We start from the raw sequence: 9,186 nt of genomic DNA, 5'->3' as shown, positions 1-9,186 counted from the left end.
ACCTCACCTATCTCCTACTATTTTCCTTTTCATGTCATGTACTCTGTTTCTTTAAAGTAACTGAGTTCACTTAATAAAATCGATATGTACATACTTTAGGACCATTAAATGGAGCAGAGGCAGTCTCTCATGTCTTCATCTCTGAAAAACAATGACTTTACCTTCCATAGCTGTCATGTAATGCCAATAGATCCTCAGATGGTAGAACATCATGACCACCTTACCCATTTTAGGATGTTATCTGGCTTAAGGTTGGGCCAATCTTGGGACTGTTGTCAGAACTGCTGTGAGTTCATATGTGCAACTGTCTTTTTGTATCCAGAAAACACTTCTTTGTTGTAGATATTCATTGCATCTGCTTGTAACAGTCATTTGGCTGTTACATTGCCATGATCTCTGTCTCTTGGAAGTGGTTTATGTGATATGGATGTGCTGTATAGCACCAAGCATTCTTTAATCTTTTATGCTTTGAAAATTGATTAGTTGTGGCTCTCGTATTAATAATAATGTATTGGAAAAAGGCTCTTCCATTTTTGATTGATAAATGTAGTTATCTACATGTATAACATAAGTCACAAAGAGTTAGTTTGATGCTGTATCCTTTTAACAAAAATTAGAACTAGGTTCTCTTTTAGGTTTGGTGAATTATCAAGCCACAGTTTCTAGAACTGATAATGATGCCAGACAGAGGTTATGGGGTGGGACTGTAATCCAATCAGAAAGTTTTGGTTTTTCTTATACCATGTGCACCATTGGTACACTAGTAAGAATATCCTGCTGGAGCAGTGATCACTATATCAGGCTTTCAGGCTTCACACCTGTGTAAGAAGGATGAATGGTGCTGTCCTTCCTGTTATCACAGGGATCTAAGGAAGTTAGATCACTATGTTGATGAGAATGGTCCAATATCAGGTTTTATGTTTCTCAGGGTTTCTTTGTTACCTTTAATAATTTCTTTAAGAAAAAAAAATAGTCTCAGTAAAGCTGATATTCCTTTTTTTCTGGTTATTATTTTGTTTATTCATGTTGTATAATTACTTCTTCAGAACAAATGCCTCCCATTAAAGGAAGAGTTCCTTATTAGGAGCTATAAAAAATTTTGCACACAAAAAAATCCTGCATAGTTCTTTTCAATAAGTCCTACAGTTTTCATCTTGAATCTGTAAGAATTAGTTTCATTAATAAATGAGTCTGTAATTAAATTTTCTGATGTCTTTCTTATAATCTGTGTTTGAGTAAACTCACCTTGGCATGGTATACAATACTAGTAAATATTTTGCTTTTATTTTATTTTATTTTATTTAAAATTTAAAAAATTTATTCACTTTACATCCACATTGTAGCCCCTTCTTTCATCTCATTCTAGTCTGGCACTCCCTCCCACTTTTCCCCCATTCCCTTCCCCTAGTCCTCAAAAAGGGAAAGCCTTCCTCCCCTACCAACTCACCCCAGCCTATCAAGTGTCATCAATGTTGGCTGCATCCGCTTCCTCTGTAGCCTGGCAAAGCTGCCATGCCAGGAGGAAGTGATTGATTTGGAGCAGGCAATATGTCAGGGATAACATCTGCTCCTCTAACTAGGGAACCCATGTAGAGACTAGGATACCTAGCAGCTACATCAGTTGGGTCTTTTTGGGTTTCACAAAGTGTACCCCGGTCCTGCTCATCTCCTCATTATTTTGTATCTCCTCTTTTCTCTTGCAACATCCCCAAAAGAAAATAAAAACAAACAAAACATACAAACAAACGTTTTGTTGTAGAATCTGTACTATGTTGCAATGTGTCCCACAGTACACCTCTCTGTCCACATAATCTTCACCTGCGATTTTTCATTGCAATGAGTCATTGGTCTAGCTCAAATTCTCTGGCTACTGCCATACATACCACCAATATTGGATTCTCACAGGGACTACTTCCTGTTATCCTGTCGTGGTCCTGTGTAATGGAGCTACTGGAGCTTTGGATTGCCAAGACCAGTCATTTGATGTACTCTAAGAATTCACAGGTATCTTTCTGCTTCTGGGTCACCTCTCTCAGGATGATCTTTTCTAGTTCCCACCATTTGCTTGCAAATGTCATGACGTCCTTATTTTTCAGAGCTGAGTAGTATTCCATTGTATAAATGTACCCAATTTCTGTATCCATTTTTCAAACAAACAAACAAACAAACAAACAAAATGCAAAAACAAAAAACAAAACAAAACCTGAGAGTGAGACATGGGGGCCCTGAAGAGAATGATACCCCAACCAAGGACAATGGAGAGGACCTAAAACCCTAGCTCAGATGTAGATCATAGACTCAGTCTCCAAGTGGGTTCCTTAGTAAATGGAGCAGAGATTTTCACTGGAATGAACTCAGTGGCAGTCTCTCTGATCACCTCCCCCTGGGGTTATTCAAACTTGCAAGGCCACAGAGGAGGACCTCTTCTATCAGTGGACATAGGGGGAGAAGAGGGAGGAAGTATAGGATTGGAAGGAAATGAGGGAGGGGGCCACAGCCAGGATACAAATTGAATAAAGTGTAATAAATGACAATAATAATAATAATAATAAATTGTTAAATATTAAAAAAATACTTCAGAGGTGACGTAGATTCTGAGATATGGGCATGGCTGATAGCTGAGTTGGGCAGCTCTCCTCTTCTCCCACATCTGGACCATCAGTGTGAACTCCCCAGCACTTCCCCAGCTTGCTCATCCAATATGAAGGCCAGCAGAGAACAGGGTCAACTCTCTAGCTCTCTGGTACCTCCACCACCAGAGCCATCTCTACTGTGCTGCCCAGTTGAGATGCAGGGCCCACTCTCAAGAGTGCTGCAGCCAATGAGAGGCAAGATAAGCTTTCCTGCTCTCAGAACAAATGGGCCAACTCTCCCAACAATTCTGCTGTGTAGTCCAGGCAATGTGTGGGGCCCAGAGCCTGACATTCTTAAACATTATATAATTTTTACCTTTTAATGTTTAACATAGTAACAGATTAAATGAATAAATTTATATAACCAGGCTGGTCTGAAACTCGTGGTCCTCTTACCTCTGCATCGTTCAGCAAATCCTATTTGCATGCTCCACTCTGTATCTTGTCATTTAATTCTTTTCCGTTCCTGGTGATATCCTCTCCTATTGTCTATAAAACGTTTATAGTATAGGCCTACACTATTGTTCTGGTGACACTAAGGGGTGAATGGCTAACTTTGCAAGAGGTAGGAGAGACATTTGACCTTGGTCTTGGTGCAGAAAGTAATGGCGAAAACAGCAGAAGCAAGACTGAAAAGATCCACTTGTTACAGTTAAAAACCACATTAGGACTTACTGTTTTAGATAAGGTTGATGAAAGAAAAAAAATCTTGACTTTGAACCCAGGAGAAAGTGAACAGAGAGGAAGGCCTTGTAACTCTCTTGATTTCTCTGTGTGGTGTTTTAATTCTATGAGTGAGCGTGAGAGTGACCATTAAATCCCCATTCCCACACTCCAGTAGTATAGGCACTAGTTTCAGTAGCCCTCACACTATTACCTGTTCGGAAGACCATTGACGAGCAGAAAACATCAGTTTGCTCTGTGCGCCAGCACCACAACTACCCTATTCCCATTTAATAATATTGTTTTATATTATCTGTTAACACGTTTACTCTGCCTTATAGACCTGACTGCCTTCTTCAGGTATCCGTACCCGGGGCAGATGTTTACTGTCTGTTGGACACTTGTTCATTGAGTGCAGTTTCATTTTGGGAAGAAAAAGTGACATATACATGGACCACAAAATAAAATTTGAGAGATAAAGTTCAGAGGGGACGAAAACTATGTAACCTGCAAATGTTACTAAACAAATCAAAGGTAAAAAAAAAAAAAAAAAAGAAAAAGAAAAAAAGACAGGCAAGCTAATGAGTGATATATACAACTGAATACATTTAATCCAAACCTGGGGAAAGGTGATCGTTAATAAGAAAAAAGTAGAGAATCATCTGTTCTCTTAAAGATAGAGAGATAAGAATGAAGGGGTAAAAATAAGGGATAGAGATGAAAAAAAAAAAAAAGGTTTTTTTTTTTTAATTTTTTTTTTTTTTTTTTACTTTTTGTCCTTTGTCATTAAGAGTGACCAAAAAATGATGAGTAGTTAGCAGTGGCTAGTGATTTAAAGAGAACACCTGAATGAGCTGTTGTTCTTAATAAAATCACAATCATTTGATTTTACCAATAAAGACTCAGGAGACAGATGCTGGGGTGAAAGCCTGCCGGCTCAAAGAGGCAGAGAAAGCACGCAGCTGATCTTCTTCCTCAGCTGACATCCCAGAGGGAAAAGAAAACCTCTTTTCTCTGAAAACCTCCAACTGAATGTCCCTCCCTTATATTTCCCATGTGTCTCTCTGTCCAGCTTCCTGACTTCTTTCTCTTTATTTTTTTATATGTTCACTCCCTGACAACCGGTTGTTTGTTCCACCTCTTGACTTTTTGTTGATTTTATTTAATTCAAAGAGAAAACTCTTGGGTTAAAGGTGTGTACTAGGGCTGAGCCATACCAAAGCTAGAAACAGGTTTTCCCAGTAAATAAGACAATGTTGGGGTTCACAGTGTGATCAAATAGTGATCAAGGATCCTGTAACAGTTGGTTTGGCAAGAATATAGCAAAACAAGTTATTCTAGTTCTGGGAATGCTAATCTCTGTGGTTTTGGAATATAAATGTCATTTAACTAAATTTGCAGAGTTTAAAAAAAGGCATGCCCATGAATAAGGGCAAATTTGGATTATTCATAGATAATTTTTAATATAAAATATATTTTACATGTATGCAAATATACACATATCCTCTGAAAGCTCACTATGCCGACAGGTCCATGTCTAACAAATAAAGTTTTTAAAGAATAGCTAATTTACATCAAATAAATGTGGAAAACATTTTTGTATATTTTACCAAATGTGTAATATTTGTGACTAGCTAAGAAAAAGATACTTGAAGTTGAAATCTTCTATTTCTTTTGAAAATTCAGTTGTCTTGAAATTAATGTTAAATTTCTCTGAATACTTTTGCCAATTAAAATATTTACTTAATTTTCAAAGTGATAATTCAAGTAAAATATTAATGATTATTGTACCTTGAAATAATATATTTACATTTATAATTGCAGAACATTTCATAGCTAAATCTAGGAGGTTTATTTTAAAACATATCTTATTTCAGAACCTATCATCTGTGATATGTTTAAATAAAATATATCATGTAATTACTACAAATAAAGGCATGGGAGTATAAAATAATATATTTCTTTATGTACAATTGGCCTATTGAATTGGCATTTTAAGGTTGTCTAAAAAACTGGAAATTTTTCCTTGAAAGGAAATGAGATTGAAATAGTATGATGTGAAATTTCAGTACTAGACCTATCAACATTAAATAAAACAGAATGTTCAAATTTCAGTAATATGGCTTTTATTATAACGGTATTATTTTTTTCTCACAGAAATCTTTTATAGCAATCAAAAACTGTAAAATATGACAATAACAATTTCACAGAAATAAAGATATATTAAGTAAGGACATTTTCTATGCATTGTTAACTTAAAAGTTAAAGTGGGGACATAAAATCATTGTTGAGTCACATAATGTTAAAATATTATTCCATCTATTTGTTTAAGCAGTGTATCATCTAGCTAGCATTCAGTGAACAATGAAACAATCAAAACAAAGACTGAATGACTACTGAACAAATACTGTAATATTCATTGAATGAAATGTCATCTCTAAAGAACCAGCGTTTGAACAAATGAAAGAACCATTGGTTCTATCAGTTGCAATGGAGCCTGTGTATGGACGGGCAATGGCAAATGTTGCCCAAATGTGTTTTCATATTTTCCATCCCAGATATATTATACTGCAATATTTTTACTCATTTAACTTGAGGGCCAGTTGGCTTGATTATTACAAAAGACTGACTTGAATGTGCTCAAAGTGAGGACACTCTGCTTTCACACAATATAGCACTAAAGCCAAATACTTAACTTTTCATATATTTAAGGCTGTTTGAGGACATAAAGTCCTTCTTAAGGCCCCGAAGATTGGCAGTACATGCTTTATATGCAGTCCTTATTGGAATGCTACCACTGATTAGTGCTAAACAACAGATGTATCTTATGCTGACATATAATTTGTTCCCGCTGTACTGAAACATCTCATGCATGCACATTGTGTACATGTTGCAAACTTTCATCAAAATATTAAGTAAAATAACATAAAACTTATGTAATCAAACTAGTGCTATAGGATATTTATTTCATTTTACTAAACTCCTCTTGACTCTGAGTCCAGTGCCAATATGACTATGACTGTCTTTTATAAATATTTAAAGTCTGTTCAACATATAACATTTTAAATTATTATTACAAAATAAAATTGACTTTATATCACTATGCAAAATAAAATAACACATTTTTTATTTTTTTTATTAATTATACTTTATTCACTTTGTATCCCCCCATAAGCCCCTTCCTCTTCCCCTCCTGATCCCAATCTCCCTCCCCCTTCTTCACATATGCCCCAAGTACACTGATAGGGGAGGTCCTCTTCTCCTTCCTTCTGATCAGGTAAGTCTTAATCATGTAAGAATTATTGCATACCTATAAACCTACCACCTGAATGGAGTCTTGTTGCAGATTCATAATCCTAGGGGAGATATATACTTACAATATACATTCATATATTCATATACATATGCTATACACACACACATATATATGTATATATACACATACACACATCTATATCTATGTGACAACAGCTCTTCAAACATGGTGGCATGAATTTGGAGAAGAGCAAAAGGGATAGATAGGTATCAAGGTAGGAAGGGAAATTAAAGCAATTGTATTATGACCTCAAAAAACATCTTTTTATAAATCAACTAAAACAAATTCCAAGTACTTTAGAATTGCATTTGTGTTTCAGCCTTCAAAGCTGAATTATCAGACATTAGAACATTAAATATATAGAGTGGGTTTAAGTACTTTTATGTTTAAGTTATGATGGTATAGCAATAAAGCTCTACTTGTATTTTTTCTCTTTTTCATTATTGTTATTATTATTATTGTTATTATTATTATTATATTTACAATTCATTCACTTTGTATCCCAGTTGTAGCCCCCTCTCTTGTTTCCTCCCTTGTCACACTCTCTTCCTCTTCCTCCCTTATCTCTCTCCCCTTATCTCTCTCCCCCAGTCCACTGGTAGGAGAAGTCCTTCTCCTCTACTGTCTCCCCCTAGCCTATCAGGTCCCATCAGAACTGTCTGAATACTCTTCCTCTATGGGTTGACTAGGTTGCCCCACCAGGAATAACTAGTAAAGGAACAGGCAAGCGAGATCATGTCAGAGTCTGTCTCTTCTCCCGTTATTAGTAGACCCACAAGGAGAATGAGCTGTCTACTGAATACATTTGTGCAGGGGGTCTATAGACTCTCTATGCATGGTCTTTGCTTGATGTGTCAGTCTCTGATATGGAAGTCCAGCAATTTAATCCACCATATAAACAAACCGAAAGGAAAAAAAAAAAAAAAAAAACCACAAGATCATCTCCTTAGATGCTGAAAAAGCATTTGACAAAATCCAACACCTGTTCAGGTTTAAAGTCTTGGAGAGATCAGAGATACAAGGCACATACCAAAATATAGTAAAGACAATATACAGCAAGCTTATAGCCAACATCAAACTAAAAGGAAAGAAACTTGAATCAATCCCACTGAAATCAGGGACAAGGCAAGGCTGCCCACTGTCTCTGTATCTCTTCAACGTAGTACCTGAAGTTCAAGCTCAAGAAATAAGACAACTAAAGGAGATCAAAGGGACACACATCAGAAGGGAAGAAGTCAAAGTATCTACTTGCATTTTTGAGAAATAACCATTATGATAATTAAGTTTTAGGTTCACATATTGTCCCAAATATCCTAAGTTTATATATTCATAAACATGGATTTGTAATGTTCTAGGTAGAGCATTTAAGTTTTAGCCTAGGTCGTCAGTTATTTATTTTTGAAGAAATGTAAGCCTAATATAGCAGATAATATATCAAATTCACTTAAACTATATAATTTATCTGTGCATGTATGAATACATATACATATATATATACATACATATATATGTATATTTTCATGGATTTTATCACTGAAAGCCAATGTGTACTCTAACAATGGTGAACTATATTACTATGGCATAGCTGTAAAAACTTAAGCTCTATTAAATAATTATGGTTACCATGTAACCATGTTATTAACTATGATAATCAACCTACTATTTCTCTAATGGATAAAATACTCTAAGTTTAAGTCAGTTGATATTATTGAATTGAAAGTTATCTGATATATTTTCTCATGAGTTCTAGTTGTGTTGTCCCAAGTTATGCAGAAAAAATTAATATTTTATGTGCATAAATTTCTCAAATAATTAAAGTTATTTTCCTATGAGCCATTAGAAATGTGTGTTAACCTAAATTACAACTGTTATTTTCACCAACTCGATAATGTGATTTTTTTTTTTTCAGACACATGTTCCTTTTCTTTTTCTTTTTTTTTTTTTTAATTGGGAACCTTTTTTTTTTCTTTTTCTTTTTATTTTATTTTATTTTTTTTTTCTTTTTAGTTACATTTTGTTAACTCTGTGTCCCAGCTGTATCCCGCTCCCTCATTCCCTCCCCAACCCCACACTCCCTCCCTGGTCTCCTCCCTGCCCCTTTCCAAGTCCCCTGATAGGGGAGGACCTCCTCCCCTTTCATCTGTCCCTGTTTTATCAGGTATCTTCAGGGCTGGCTGCAAAGTCCTCCTCTGTGGCCTAACAGACTGCTCCTCCCCTGGGGGGAGGTGTCAAACAGCCTGCCCTTGAGATCCTGTTAGAAATAGTCCGTGTCCCCCTTACTTTGGAAAACTACTTGGTTACTGAGCTACCACAGGCCACATCCGAGCAGAAGTTCTAGGTTATATCCATAGATGGTCCTTGGTTGAGTTTCAGTCTCAGAAAAGACCGTGTGCCCAGATATATTTGGTCCTTGTAGAGCTCCTATCCTTTCCATATCATACTAACTTCCCTTCTTTCATATGATTCCCTGCACTCTGCCGAGGGTTTGGTTATGAGTCTTAGTGTCTGCTTTGAAACACTGCTAGGTAGAGTCTTTCAGATGCCTTTTGTGGTAGACTCCTGTCATAAGTTCAA

The sequence above is a fragment of the Psammomys obesus genome, unplaced genomic scaffold (assembly GCF_907164565.1).
Source record: "Psammomys obesus unplaced genomic scaffold, mPsaObe1.curated_primary_1811, whole genome shotgun sequence".
NCBI classification, from domain to species: domain Eukaryota; kingdom Metazoa; phylum Chordata; class Mammalia; order Rodentia; family Muridae; genus Psammomys; species Psammomys obesus.
Note: the sequence above shows the minus strand (reverse complement) of the source record.